The sequence below is a fragment of the Hylobates moloch genome, unplaced genomic scaffold (genome assembly GCF_009828535.3).
Source record: "Hylobates moloch isolate HMO894 unplaced genomic scaffold, HMol_V3 SCAFFOLD_19, whole genome shotgun sequence".
NCBI classification, from domain to species: Eukaryota; Metazoa; Chordata; class Mammalia; order Primates; family Hylobatidae; genus Hylobates; species Hylobates moloch.
The window spans coordinates 31,740,233-31,755,731 of NW_026652294.1; the positions used below are offsets into that span (position 1 = coordinate 31,740,233).

Here is a 15,499-nt window from a genome sequence, read left to right on the forward strand (position 1 = left end):
GTGGCAAGGCCCCATCCAGCACAGAACGACAGGTAAGAGGTGCTCACTTGGCTTTCCTTTCTCCCTTCCTTTGGAAAGACAAGACTCATGGTGAGAAGTGATGAGAAATTCATGTTTCGTGGTGAGTTCTGAACTGGGTGGTGGCGGGCACTACCGGCCTTTGAAAACACTGGAGAAACACATGGCATATGTTGCACTGTGCCAAGAACATTCACAGCTGTCATCTCATTGATTCCTTAAACCACCCCAGGATGTAGGCAGGGCCTGCTGTTCCCATTTCACAGGGGAGAAAATCAGCGCTCAGGCACAAGGATGTGTCCAGGGTGACCTGGCTGGCGACAGAGCTGCGATGAGAGCCCAGTGTCCTGACTTTTCCATGCTTCCACTTTCCCTCCCTTCTCCCTTTCCTCCCCTCCACTACAGAGCTCAGGGGCTCAGAGCAGAGTTGGAAACACAGGTAAAACCTTGTTCCCAAAGCTCATCCTGAGGCTTCTTGGACAGGGGAAGCCCAAACTGAGGAGGAGGGGAAGGAGGGAAAAAAAGGAGGAGGAAGGGGAGGAGGGGAGGAGGCCAAGAGCCTCAGGGGTTACAGTGGGAATGAACCGGCCTGGGGGTTCCCTAAAGATAGTCTGAGATCCTGGTGGGAGAAATATTCAGCCTTCCAAGAGCCAAAGGGAAGGACAGAAGAGCCTGGAAGGGCAGCCTGGCACAGAGGGGTTCTCGTTTCCAGGAATGCTTAAGGGGATTAATTCTTAAATAGGCACAGAGTGACTTTTTCTGTGCCAGAGGTGGCTGCATCACAAAATGATTATATAATGACACAGGCATTAAAATACAGACGCTGAACCGTCATTTTATCATTCCTTTACTAAGGAACTAGAGGGTGTCGTGATCATCTTACAGATGGGGAAACTGAGGCTGGGGATGAGACCTGGACGTCCTGACCGCTGAGTCTGCCACGGCCCTGTGCCTGTGTTCACCGAGAGCTGGCTGCTCCCTCCTGGCCTCTTGTCCTGTGGGTCTGGTTTTTGGAGGATCAGCTCACGGCTCTTGGCTCTGCAGGAGCTGGCTCTTGGGGAGGGTCTGGAAGAAGTCAGGTGGAGGGCCCAGCCTCCTAAGCATGGAGCCAGGGAACCCCAGGATGCCCACTGGAGAAACACATGGTTTGTTGGGGTCTAGCTTTTGGCAGGTGGCAGAGTTGAAATCCACTCTAGGTCTGAATTTGCCCAGCTCTGAGCCCAGCTGAAATGGGGTGGGGCCTCCCCAAGGGATAGAAGTGGTGTTATCTGGGCAAGTGTGCACTTTCTAGAAAGAGCATAGGTCAGGGAGTAGGCAGACTTAGAGTCAGAAGTCAGGTGTGCTTCCCCCTAAGCGTGCCGGACTTTGGGAAAGTTGCTTATCTTAGGCCCTGGGTCTCATCTGCAATGGGGGAGAATAAGAACAACCTTGTGTGAGTGAAAGGTGAGGATGGGTATACAGTGCTTAGCACAGTGCCCAGTGTGCGACTGGCACTCAGGGAATTGTGATTCTGTTGCCCCTGCCTTCCTGGTGCAAATCGTCCTGGTGCAAACCTTCCTGGTGCAAACTGTCATTGCATTCCCAGTGCCTGCCTCGATTTCTCTACCAGTGACATGTGGTTGGCTGCTCCCTGTCTGCTGCCAAGACCAGGTGAGAAATGGATGCACTTGCCAAGGCTGGGCGCTGGCTGGCATGTGTGGGCATCTCTAAGCAGTTGGATATGTCCAAAGCCTCATCAATCATGTTGCCTTCCATTCCCCATGCTGAGGTGGGTGGCTAGGCAGCTGGACCAGCCTCTGGCAAAGTTAAGTGGATGCAGTCTGCCCTTGGTCACAGCCCTCAGAAGCCCTGCGCCCTTGCCTCTCTGCCTCCTGCTTTTCCCAATAAGCTTCTGAGCTTTCTCCCAACTCCCCACAGACCCTATCAAAGGCTCCTGTCAAATGAGATAAAGTGGGTTCTTTAAAAAATGGTCCCGGTATCTGTAACACTAGCATGTCTATTTACTTTGTCACTGCAGCTGGAGTGCAGTGGTGCGATCGTGGCTCACTGCAACCTCGACCTCCCGAGGCTCAGGTGATCTTCCCAACTCAGCCTCCGAAGTATCTGGGACCACATGCATGCACCACCATCCCCAGCTAATTTTTAAAATTTTTGTAGAGATGGGGTCTTGCCACGTTACCCAAGCTACTCTCAAACTCCTGGCTTTAAATGGTTTTCCTGCCGTGGCCTCTCAAAATGCTGAGATTACAAGTGTGAGTCGCCACACCCAGCCCAGGATGTCTATCAATAATGCAGATTCCAGGCCCCCACCTCACACACACTGACTCAGGATACCTGTGTGCACACTCAGGACGCACCACCTCACACCCACTGACTCAGGATACCTGTGTGCACACTCAGGACGCATCACCTCACGCCCACTGACTCAGGATACTGTGTGCACACTCAGGACGCATCACCTCACACCCACTGACTCAGGATACCTGTGTGCACACAGGATGCATCACCTCATACCCACTGACTCAGGATACCTGTGTGAACACTCAGGACGCACCACCTCACACCCACTGACTCAGGATACTGTGTGCACACTCAGGATGCATCACCTCACACCCACTGACTCAGGATACCTGTGTGCACACTCAGGATGCACCACTTCACACCCACTGACTCAGGATATGTGTGTGCACACTCAGGATGCACCGTCTCACACCCACTGACTCAGGATACCTGTGTGCACACTCAGGACGCATCACCTCACACCCACTGACTCAGGATACCTGTGTGCACACTCAGGACACATCAGCTCACACCCACTGACTCAGGATACCTGTGTGCACACTCAGGATACATCTTAACAAGTACCCCTGATGATTGTGGTAGACAATGAAGGTTGAGACTTGCTGGATTAGAGGGTGCTAATGGTTTAACAGTGATTTTCAACCTGCTGGGCTGCCTCTATGCTGTTCACATGTGTAACATATGCCCATCAGTGACATCTCTCAATATTTAGTGATTCTTCACTGGAGAAGTGAGTGCCTAACCCAAGGCAGGTGTTGGAATTTCCAGAGAGGTTTGGCAGAGCCACAGCAGGGAGTCTGATCTCCTCCTGTTTGGGTAGTCTGACCTCTTTCCTGGTGGAGAAGTGTTAGGAGCAGGCCCCCCAAAATCTATCCATAAACTGGCCCCAAAACTGGCCATAAACAAAATCTCTGCAGCACTGTAACTTGTTCATAATGGCCATAACACCCACGCTGGAAGGTTGTGGGTTTACCGGAATGAGGGCGAGGAACACCCAGCCCGCCCAGAGTGGAAAACCGCTTAAAGGCGTTCTTAAGCCACAAACAATAGCGTGAGCAATCTGTGCCTTAAGGACATGCTCCTGCTGCAGTTAACTAGCCCAACCTATTCCTTTAATTCAGCCCATCGCTTAGTTTCCCATAAGGGATATTTAATATCTATAGAAACAGTGCTAATGACTGGTTTGCTGTTAATAAATACGTGGGTAAATCTTTGTTTGGGGGTTCTCAGCTCTGAAGGCTGTGAGACCCCTGATTTCCCACTTCACACCTCTATATTTCTGTGTGTGTGTCTTTAATTCCTCTAGCGCCACTGGGTTAGGGTCTCCCCGACCGAGCTGGTCTCGGCAGAGAAGGACCAGTTAACGACTCTTCTTAGAGTAGGTAACGTGTGTTTCTGAGGCAATGCCCTCTGTGCAGCTCTTGGCTGGATGCTCCTTGCTTGGCATCTTGGCTGGTGTCCATGTGCCCGGAGAAGAAGGGCTCTCTCTGACCCAGGCCTAACATGTGTCCCCCGTTCCCACCCTTCCCTGATTACCGGAGGAGATCGTGTCCTGCTATGCTAATAGAACGTTCTCTGTATTAACAGAAAATTTTAACCCAACAGAGGCGCTTGGATGGAGGAAATCCAGTGTTGCTGGTTGACGGAGAGGGGCCTTCCAAGGTCTCTTGTCCAGTCATTTATTCATGAAGCCACATTTCCACAAATATTTATTGTGCACCTGCCCTGTAACAGGCCCTGTGCTGCAATCTGTAGGGGGCCCAGTGATAAATGAAGCCCATTTTTCTTTAGATTCCAGATGATGGAGGGGAAGTCAGGAAGGGAGGCAGGAACCACCACTCTGGGGGGTCCCCTGCCTCCTTCTTGGCATACACTATGCCCTCGGCATGGAGAGCATGATGGAGCACTGACGCCAGCAAGTCAGTTCAGCAATTGCAATACAGCTTGTGGCTGCTTAGAGGCCAACTTAATATATTAAGTGATATTAAAAACGCAGCCTATTTCTGATAATTTATTATGCACATTCTCATAAACACATTACACTCGTCACAGTACATTTACGAGCACCAGGCCTAGCAGTGGGGAAAAGTTAACACCTACCTAATGATGTTGTTTTGCAGATGTCAAATGCTGTGGTGCTGCAGTGACGGGCTCAATGGTGCAAAGAAATGTGAGTCTTTTTTCTATCCTGGGACACCAGAAGGCTGCCCAGGGCTGGGCGGAAGAACCAGGCTCTCTCCCTCCACACTGCCAAGGTCTGTGCTGTGGGATTTCAAAGAGGCCGGGTGAGAGGCTCCCCTGCCAGGAGAGACTTAGCCCAGGATCAGGCTGCCTAAGGCAGGAGATTAGATGTCACAGACGGATAATGCTGAACCCTCTGGGGAAGCTCTAGAAATGACCTCTGGGAGAAAGAGGGGCAGAGCCTGAGGCCTATATCACAGCACAGACAAGCCTCCCTCCCACAGGCCTGGGGACCTCTAGAGCCCAGGGTCTTCATGACTGGAGTGAACATCTCAGCATTATACATGAATTAGAACGGGTAGAAACTCTAACCAGCCCAGGGCTGGTGGAAACCCAGGGCCAACAGCCACAAATGTTCCCTCCAATCGCTTTGAATTCATGATGCAATTCAAAGGTATTAACAATGCAAGTGGTAGCTTTCAATGATGATGTGTTTCACTTTTTGTGTGTGTTTGAGACAGAGTCTCACCCTGTTGCCCAGGCTGAAGTGCAATGGCACGATCTCGGTTCACTGCCACCTCCACCTCCCAGGTTCAAGCAATTTTCCTGCCTCAGCCTCCTGAGTAGCTGGGACTACAGGTGACTGCCACCATGCTTGGCGGGCGTAGTTCTTTGTATTTGTAGTAGAGATGGGGTTTCACCATGTTGGCCATACTGGTCTTGAATTCCTGACCTCAGGTGATCTGCCCACCTCGGTCTCCCAAAGTGCTGGGATTATAGGCGTGAACCACCACGCCTGGCACCCCCCGCTTTTTTTTTTTTTTTTTTTTTAAGAGACTGGACCTTGCTTTGTTACCCAGGCTGGAATGCAGTGGAGGGATCATGGCTCACTGCAGTCTTGAACTCCTGGGCTCAAGTGATCCTCCCATCTCAGCCTCCTGAGTAGCCAGAACCACAGATATGCACCACCATGTCCAGCTAATTTTTTTATGTTTTATTTTTTAAAGATGGGTCTTGCTATGTTGCCCAGGCTTACATGAACTTAGTTTTACATTTACTACAAATGTGTGTACCTATAAACAATATATGGTATTGTTTTGCATGATTTAAAACTTTGTAAAAATGGCATCATACTGTATGTAACCTCATTAAACTCATTTTTGACTTTTTATTGTTTGTGAAGTTTTTTCCTGTTGATGCATCTAGCTATAGTTTGCTTTTATTGCGTCTACTGTTCCACTATATGAGTACGCCATAATTTATTTCTCTTTTCTCCTATTGTTGAACATTTAAGTTAGTTCCTATACGTGGCTATCATCAACATGCTGCAATGGCTATTCCTGTTTCCTGGTCCATACATGGGATTTTTTTTTTTTTTTTTGAGACAGGGTCTCACTCTATTGCCCAGGCTAAAGTTCACTCATGCCATCTCGGCTCACCACAGCCTCAACCTCCCGGGGCTCAGGTGATCCTCCCACCTCAGCCTCCCAAAGTGCTGGGATTACAGGTGTGTGCCACCACAACTGGCCAGAGAGAGTTTCTTTAGAGTTTCTTGGATAGGAAATTTGCTGGATCTAGGGTCTGTATATCTTTAGCTTGACTAGAGAGTGCCTAACTGCTTCCCAAACTTGTTAGAACCATTGCCATTCTCACCAACCATCTATGACAGTGCCAGTTCCTCCATGTCCTTGTCAACACTTGGTATTGCCAGACTCGAATTTTTGCTAGTCTGGTAGGTTTTTTTTATATTTAATTAGTTCTCCTTGCTAACTAGGTGCTACTTCATTTCTGCTGCTAAGGGTGGGCATGTGCTAGCAATAGATAAATGCAACAAATTAACAATTAAAGAGCTTCTATCAATAAGGATTGGCTAAATACAGTATGCCTCACCTATGCAATAGAATACTGCACAACCATTAACAAAGATGTGTGTGCTGATATGGAAGAGATATTGATATACTGATGCACTAAATATCTTTTCATCTCCCAGATGTATTGTTAAATAAAAAAGCAAGAGGCATAAAAAGCATATTCCCTTTGTAAATAAATGAAAAGTTATGTATACACGTGCATATTTGCAAGTATATGCACAGGATACCTCTGAAAGAAGAAACAGGACACTGGTAACAGCAGTTCATCTGGGAAGAGCGCTAGAGGACAGGGAAACTTTTCTGCTCTGTGAATTCTTACCACGCATGTGTATTAGCCTGTTGGAAAAAATTAGCCCTAGAATAGGCAAATTCATAGAGACTGAAAGTACAATAGAGGTTGCCAGAGGTTTTGGGGTACAGAATAGGGGGTTTTTACTTGACAGATGCAGAGTTTCTGTTTGAGATGATGAGAGAGTTCTGAAATGGATGGTGGTGATGGTTGGACAACACTGTGACTGTACTTAATGCCACTCAACTGTACACTTAAAAGCGGTTGAAAAGGGCCGGGCACGGTGGCTCACACCTGTAATCCCAGCACTTTGGGAGGCCGAGGCGGGTGGATCACCTGAGGTCAGGAGTTCACGACCAGCCTGACCAACATGGTGAAACCCCGTCTCTACTAAAAATACAAAAATTAGCTGGGCGTGGTGGTGGTCGCCTATAATCCCAGCTACTCAGGAGGCTGAGGCAGGAGAATCGCTTGAACCTGGGAGGTGGAGGTTGCAGTGAGCCAAGATCATGCCACTGCACTCCAGCCTGGGCAACAGAAGCGAGACCGCATCTCAAAAAAAAAAAAAAAAAAAAATGTTGAAATGGCCTCTGGCACAATGGTTCACACCTATAATCCCAGCACTTAGGGAGGCCGAGGCAAGAGGATCACTTGAGCCCAGGAGTTTGAGACCAGCCTGGGGAAGATGGTGAGACTCTGTCTCTACAAAATGTTTTTTTAAAAGTTAGCCAGGTGCAGTGGCACACACCTTGTAGTCCCAGCTGCTGGGGTTGCTGAGGCAGGAGGATTGCTTGAGCCTAGGAGGTTGAGGCTGCAGTGAATCATGTTCTCAGCACTGCACTCCAATCTGGGCAACACAGTGAGACGCCATCACTACAAAGAATTAAACAAGCAGTGGGGTGTGGTAGCATCACCCGCAGTCCCAGCTACTCAGGAGGAGGGGAGGGTCCTTGAACTGGGGAGATCGAGGCTGCAGAGCCACTATTGCACCATTGTATACCAGCCTGGGTGACAGAGCAAGACCCTATCTCAAAAAAAAAAAAAAAAAGGAAAAGAAAAGAAAAATGGTTGGAATGGTGTATCTTAGGTTATGTCTATTTTACCACACTAAAAAAAGCAGGTAAAAATAAGTTCACAATAAATAAATTTTAATTGCACCTGGGAGAGCACTTGTTCCATGAGCAGCTTCCTCATGCCCCCCTGGAGAGCAGCCCTGACCCTCTCCCACCCCCTGGTCTGGGCATCTCTGCCTGCCTGGAACCTTCTGGGGCTCCCAGGGTCTGGGGAACAGTTCGAACACCACTGGGTCTAAGGAAAACCCCAGCTGGCATTACCTTAACTTTCATCACTTATGAATCAGCTTCCCAGCTGGAACCTGCACTATTATTTACTTAGTACTTTTCTTTAAACAGACTTACTTAAAAATCCCTTAAATGCCCAGGTTAGCTTTGTCCTAACAGTAATATCTATGATGGGAATTGATGTGCTGATTATGTCTCTCTATGGCACATTGAAATAAGCACATAATTATTACAGTAAAATAGGGTGTGCTAAGTCAGTGAAGGTTAAGCAAATGGCCAAGTTCTCATAACTAGAAAGAGGCCAGCTGGCCCTGAGGCTTGGCAATCTGGCTCCAGAATTGACACCCTTGACCACTGCCACCTACCCCCAGCCTGTGACAGTTACCTGTTCCCCTGCCCCGTGACAGTTACCTCTTCCCCCGCCCCCGTGACAGTTACCTGTTCCCCTGCCCCCCTGACAGTTACCTGTTCCCCTGCCCCCGTGACAGTTACCTGTTCCCCTGCCCCCGTGACAGTTACCTGTTCCCCTGCCCCCCGTGACAGTTACCTGTTCCCCTGCCCCTGTGAAGGGGCATGCTTGCCCAACATGTTAAGGCTGCAGGTGGCAGAGCATCGTTCTTTGTGGGTGAGTAGGGAGGGTGAGCTGAGCTGAGCTTTGCTTACCATCCTCGGTGGCACCTGCCAGTGCTGGGCCAGTCCTCTGCTCCTTGAACCCACAGGACAATGATCCAGGGGTCCCGGACTCCCTACAAGGCCTGGCCTTCAGGCTCATGCCCAGCCTTCCTCAGAGGGCAGGGGGTCTGCATCAGGTTAACCACCCGGCAGCCCCTGCCTCTGCAGCCCCATCCGCTGTCTCCCTCACCCCTCTTCTGCCCTAAGGCAAGAGCAGGAGCCACTGTGTTGGCCTCAGTCCTGAAACCTCAAGGCTGAGAAAAGGTTAGCCCAGCAAAGAGCTGCAGGAGGGAGAAAGGGGTCCAGGCAGGGGGAACAGCAGGTGCTGAGGCCGGGCACGGGGAGGAGTGTGGTGTTTGGGGAGCTGCTTGTGGTTGAGCCTGGCTGGAGCTCTTGGTGTGAAGGGGCCCTACGGGGCAGAGGGTGGAGGCCCGGTGGCTCCTGTTGCACCTGTCCTGTGGCCTTGGCATGTGCTCACCCTCCTATCACACTCCCCTGGAGGCTGCTAATGCTGTGGGCTCCACCTGTGTTATGGGTCAGTGCCGGGAGCCCTTTGCTGTCTGCATTCAGAGTCAAAGACTCAGGGATGAAGGGTCCTTATAACTCATTCAGTACCCCCATCTCCCCACTCCCACCACAGCCCAGCGCCCAAACACACCAGTGAGCTCCAGCCACCATGCCCCTGCTCGGGTCACTCTGCCTGCTGGGCAGCGTCATTCACCCTTGACCACCTGGCACACTCCTATGCTGCCCTCAACACCCTACTCAGGTGTTGCTTCCTCCGACGAGCTTTCCACAGTGGTCCCCTGGCATGGCCACATCTGTGCCACCCTTATGGGCCTTACCACACTTGGCGATTATCGTTCAAGTGTGTCTCCCCAACAGTGTTGACTTTCTTGAGGACCTGAATGGGGCATCACCATCTTTGTGGCCCTTGAGCTGTGGGGTCCAACTTGATTGCCTGGGACCCTCTGGGAGATTCACCGGACCCATTCCCAGGGAGCCCAGGCTTCAGGCCCGGGGTAGGGCCCAGTATTCTGAAGCAGAGGTCCCGGCAGAGCTTTCACCAGCTTCACGAATGTGGAAACGGAGGCCAAGAGGTGACCTGAGCTGTCCAAGGTCATACAGCAACTGTGAGGTGGGGCCAGGGCTCCCGGTTCCCTCTGGGGTTCTAGCTCAGGGCTCGAAGTCCACCCCAGTGTGGCCAGCGGGGAGACTGTTCCTACCCCACCTGGCTTCCAGCAGCCCCGGTGGTGACTGTGGCTCACCCCCTCCCACAGGGCCTTGATAGAAAGTTCTTAGTACTCAGGAAGAACCCATTTCATGCTTTCGTCCTACCCTCCCCACTTTCACACCTGCCCAGACCTACCTCAGGGCCTTTGCACTGGCCAGGGCCTCCTCCTGGACTATTCTGGCACCAAACCATCCCACGGAGGGCTCATCCTCACTGAAGTTCTCACTCGAGGCCAGTTCCTAGAGAGGCCTGGGGAACCGTGGAAAACAGCTGTGTTCAGGTCCTGCTCATTTCTGGTCTGCAAGGCTCCTTGGAGGCAGAGGCCTAGCCTGGTGCCTGGCTCATGGAGGGCAAGCACTCAATTCACGGAGGTAGAAGGGAGGCAGCCGTGCGGGAGACCACCGGACGACGGGGCAGCTGGGTGGGAGGAGGAGGGAGGCCAGCCCGGCTCCTCCCTGCCTGTGCGGCTCCCACCCTGGGCCTGTGGCCTTGGAGACAGCAGCGTTTAGAGGGAGGAGGGAGGGCGAGCGGAGGGCCATCCATCAGCGGGGAACGTGTAGAGCCTCGTAAATCAGGGAGGCCGTCTGAGGCCCCTTGGCCAAGCATCTGCTGGCGTCTGGGAGCCTGGGAGGGCAGGCTGCTCCTCCAGGGATTGGAGACAGCCACGCCTCGGGCCCCCCCGGTTGAGGAGGGCAGGCTGCTCCTCCAGGGACTGGAGACAGCCACGCCTCGGGCCCCCCTGGTTGAGGAGGGCAGGCGAGCCTCCCTCCCTTTCCCCAGGCACTTCAGTGCGTTATCCCAAATACCTAACCGCCCCCACCCCCTGCAAGGCAGGCCACAATTTTGTTTTAATTATTTTGAATTTTAATACACAAAACTGTAGAAAATAACATAACAAATCCCAAAACATATCCACCCAAACTAACATTTTCATTTTTTATGAAGGGTTTTGTTTGGTTTGCTTTTCTTTAAGAGTCAGGGTCTTGCTCTGTCGCCCAGGCTGGAGTGCAGCGGTACCATCACGGTTCACTGCAGCCTCCACCTCCTGGGCTCAAGTGATCCTCCCACCTCAGCCCCCTCAGTAGCTGGGACTACAGGCACATCCCACCACAACCAGCTAACTTTTTGGATTTTTTTGCAAAGACGGGTTTTCGCCATGATGCCCAGGCTGGTCTCAAACTACCGGGCTAGAGTGATCCTCACCCGTTAGCCTCTGAAAGTGCTGGGATTACAGGTGCGAGCCACCGCTCCCAGCCTGAGATTTTTGAACCCATAAGATTGTGAACGATGGCATATAAAACTGCATAAACACAGTTGCCTAAAGTGATTAGTTATAAAGCAGACATCAGCATAATCACCACCCAAGTCATAAAACAGGAAGTTGCCAGCCTTCCCCACGCCCAGCATGTGTTTCTCTCATGAGGCACCTCTCCCTGCCCCCATGATTATTTATTCTTTTAGAGATGGAGACTTGCTATATTGCCCAGGCTGGACTTGAACTCCTGGACGCAAACGATCCTCCTGCCTTAGCCTCCTGAGTAGCTGAGACCGCAGGCCCACGCCATTGTGCCTGGCTTTGCCGGTTTTATATTATGACTTTATGTGACATCATTGCCCAGCTTTCCTGGTCTTTTAAAAGTATAAACACAATAAAACATTACAGATAAAAATCCCCTTCTTGTGTCTCAACCCCACCCCAGGGGTAAGCATAATTATGAAACTTACATGCATCATTCTAGGCTGCATTTGACATTTTTACTACATATATTTGTATTAGAGAAGTATTGTTTTACATAGTTTAAAACTATTCATAAATGACAACCATACTGTGTATATTATTCTGCAAGTTGCTTTTTCATTAACTCTAAATGCTTTTTAAAAAAACAGCTGCATTGAGGCATAATTTATACACCATAAAATTCAACCATTTCAAGTGTACAATTTAATGATTTTTAGTAAATTTAAAGACTTGTGCAACCACGAGCACAATCCAATTTTAGATCATTTCCATCCCCCCTAAAAACTCTAAATCGGCTGGGCATGGTGGCTCATGCCCGTAATCCCAGCACTTTGGGAAGGCAGGGTGAAAGGGTTTTAAGAGGCCAGGAGTTCCAGACCAGCCTGGGCAACATAGTGAGATCCTGTCCCTACAAATAAAATTTTTTTTCAAAAATTACCCGGACACAGTGGCTGCACCTTAGTCCCAGCCACGTGCGAGGCTGAGGTGGGAGGACTGCTTGAGCCCGGGCGTTCCAGGATGTTGTGAGCTGGGATCTCGCCACTGAACTCGCCACTGAACTCCAGCTTTGGGCGACAGAGCAAGATGCTGTCTCTAAAGAGAAAACCAGTCTAAATGCTTTTCTGCTTTTCTCTCTTTTTTTTTTTCCTGATTTTAATAACTGCCCCTTATAAAGCTCCTGCTATGTGCCAAGCACTGCTGTAAGGTGTTAAATATGCCACCACATTCACTCCTCATAGCAACTCCACAAGCTGACAGTCTCAGGGATGGTGACACGGAGGCACAGAGGGGGTCACAAACTGTCCACGGTCACCCTGTTAGAAACTCACAGAACAGGTGGCTGCAAACCCAGTCCCACCCCAGAGTCGGCCACTCAGCCACCCACTCTGAATTCATGCACTCTTGCTGTCGTGCGCCGTGTCAGGCAAATGTCTTTATCCCGCGGTATGAACGAGAAACCCAGGCTTGGAGGGGTTGTCCAGTATCACTGGACAGAGAATAATAGAGCTGGGGTTTGAATCTAGGTCTATGTGACTTCAAGCTCGCCGGCCCTTTGCTGGTCTCCTTGGCTGCCTTTCCTTTTTTCATTACAGTAAAGGAATAAAAGAGAGAAAAGAGGAGGATGGGTGGAAAGGGGGAGAGAAAGATGTCAGAAAAAGCTTTTTTTTTTGAAATGGAGTCTGGCTCTGTCGCCAGGCTGGAGTGCAGTGGTGAGATCTCGGCTCACTGCAACCTCTGCCTCCTGGGTTCAAGTGATTCTCCTCCCTCAGCCTCCTGAGTAGCTGGGACTACAGGCGCCCACCACCACGCCCGGCTAATTGTTTGTATTTTTAGCAGAGACGGGGTTTCTCCATGTTGGCCAGGCTGGTCTCAAACTCCTGACCTGAAGTGATCCACCATCCCAGCCTCCCAAAGAGCTGGGATTACAGGCATGAGACACTGTGCCTGGCCAGAACAAACTTTTAAATTCTTTTATGCTCAGCCTATATCCACAGATACTTACATATACACATGTGCAACACAGGATCTCTGAACACCAACTCTAGTCAGTTGAGTGTGTGCACAGCTGTGTGTGTGTGTAGGCTGTACATGTGTGTGCACACGTGCATATGTGTACCCAAGACCACATGTGCCTTCACACACCATTCCAGATGCACACCCACACAGGTGTACACACCCTAAAAGGTACACCCACACAGGCACATACAGGTGCACACCCACACAGGCACAGGTGTACACACAGACGCTCATGTGCACATGCACACACACATGGCTGTACACACACAGCTGTACACACACTCACACAGCTGTACACACACTGAAATGACTAGAATTGGTGTTGACAAATCCTGTGTTACTCAGGGTGAGGAGAATGTCAGTGTGTATGTGTGCTCATGCGTGTGTGTGTGGCCCATCTGTCATGGTCCAGATCTGAGCAATGCTCCATCAGGGGCAGACGCCTTCTCCGAAAGGCACTCTCAGCCAGGAGGGCCCCAGGCCCCACCACCCTCTCTTTACGCTACCAAGTGCCTGCTGAGGTCCTTAGATAAAGTTTCAGGACCTGGAAGAGGGAGCTGGGCATGATCTCTGGGGACCGCCTGGCCCTGTGTGGCCAGGTGGAATCCGCCGCGTCTCTTCTCACTGGCCTGGTGCTTCCATCCCCAAAGCTCCTTTCTGCCCCCTGACTCCTCTGAGTCCACACAGACCTGCAAGCGCCTCTGGGAGCCACGTCTAACAAGCAACCACAAGCAGCAGCCAGTGAGCAGACACAACAGCCAGACAGGGGGACTCACCACAGGTCCACGAGCGGGGTACAGATGGGGAAACCGAGGCACAGCGACTACAGCCATTTCACAGATGGGGAAACCGAGGCACAGCGACTACGGCCATTTCACAGATGGGGAAACTGAGGCACAGCGGCCTTCTGCAGGGCCCCGTGGCTAGAGATGGACTCCAGATTCAAACCCAGGCTGTGCGTCTGCACAACTTGGACTGCACAACCCAGCACAGAGAACACTCGACCCCCGCTCACGCAACACAGCAGGATCCCGACCCCGGGACCCAGGCGTCCACAGCAGGTTCCTGAGTTTGGAACCCAGGCGTTCTAGTATCCGGCCTCCAAGTCTTGGTCCTACCCTCGTGCTTTGCCGAAGCCGAGAAGCTGACCGCTTTACTCACCCATGACAAAATAAGAAAATCACAGGGCAATATAGGAAGTTTTTCATAAAGTTAAATCCCTTTAATTAAAAAAAAAAAACAGCCTTTTTTGTTGACTTTTCCCCTCTCTTTTCTAAAATAAGGGTGATCTTATCCAGTGGTTAATATTTTATATTCTTAATTTAGCAAGATAAAAATGTGAGCAGCTGCACACCAGCCCCCAAACTGTAGGGGAGGTTTTTCTGGTTCACAGACTGTCTCAGGTTCGAGCCTCCTCAGGGCTCCCCCTTTCCGTCCACCTTAGCCTGGAACGGAGACTTCTTTTTCTTATCTGTCCTTCTCAGATTTCATATTTGTATTTTCCAAAACAATCTAGTTGAAGAAATCCTATTCAATATGTTTGAAATCTTTATGCTCCCAGCTCAAACTCTGGATTAACAACAAAATAGAGGAAAACTCTTTTTCTTATTCAGCAGTCAAACTTCAAGGCAACTTCAGCCCTGGGAACTCAGCCAGTTGCTGGGAAGTAAAGGAATCAAAGGCTTCTAAACAGTAAGAAATGTCTTCAGAATAGAGCTTGGCTCAGAGAGAGCTTTGGCCTTCCTGCAAATTAAGAATAATGATCTGGTGAGCTTGTTTATCTCCCCTCCACCAGCAAGGCTTGGTCTCCCCAGGGGTAACCAGCCGCGGATTCAAGAGGCAGCTGGGAGGGCTGTCTGGTGCTGGAGAAGGAGGCAGCTCCAACACACAGGGGTCAGGCGGTGTGCGGGCAAAGAGGTCTCCTTACTTCCACAGCACCGAGTCATCCAAGTTTACAAGACGCTTCTACGTTGATCTGGAAAAAGGAGGTGCTCCTAGTACAGCTCAGAAAGATGGCCATAAAATGGGCTAAAAAGCAATCACAAAACCACAACAAAACACAAACAGGCAAGGGAAAGGGTAAACTTCCGTTATCTGGAAGCCTCAGAGAGAGGAGAGGGTACACAAGTGAGAGCCTTGGCTGGGTGGGAGGTAGACGTCAGACCGGACCCTCTGCAGAATTAGCAGTGGTGTACGCTCACCTCTGGAGCTGCTCCTCTGAGGTGGGCCTGGCCCCCTAGATAACTGGAGGGTCCTGCATCTCATGGCAGTTTCCACCACGCCCTGCTGCAGCTCGCACCCACAGCCCTCTGATCACGGCAGTGGGAAGCTGCCACTTACTGCTGCACCGTTCTGACCATGTGCCCCACCTTATTT

The 15,499-nt window shown here is 50.7% G+C and overlaps 1 long non-coding RNA gene across 1 annotated transcript; it reads right to left on the minus strand.

Moving 5' to 3' along the window:
- Positions 1 to 849: 849 nt before the first annotated feature.
- LOC131381973 (uncharacterized) lies at positions 850 to 8,760 on the minus strand. The gene is made up of 3 exons (XR_009211087.1): positions 8,625 to 8,760; positions 4,420 to 4,581; positions 850 to 1,083 (listed from the first exon to the last, which is right to left on the minus strand). It is a non-coding gene; the product is annotated as an uncharacterized LOC131381973 (long non-coding RNA).
- Between the last annotated feature and the right edge of the window lie 6,739 nt (positions 8,761 to 15,499).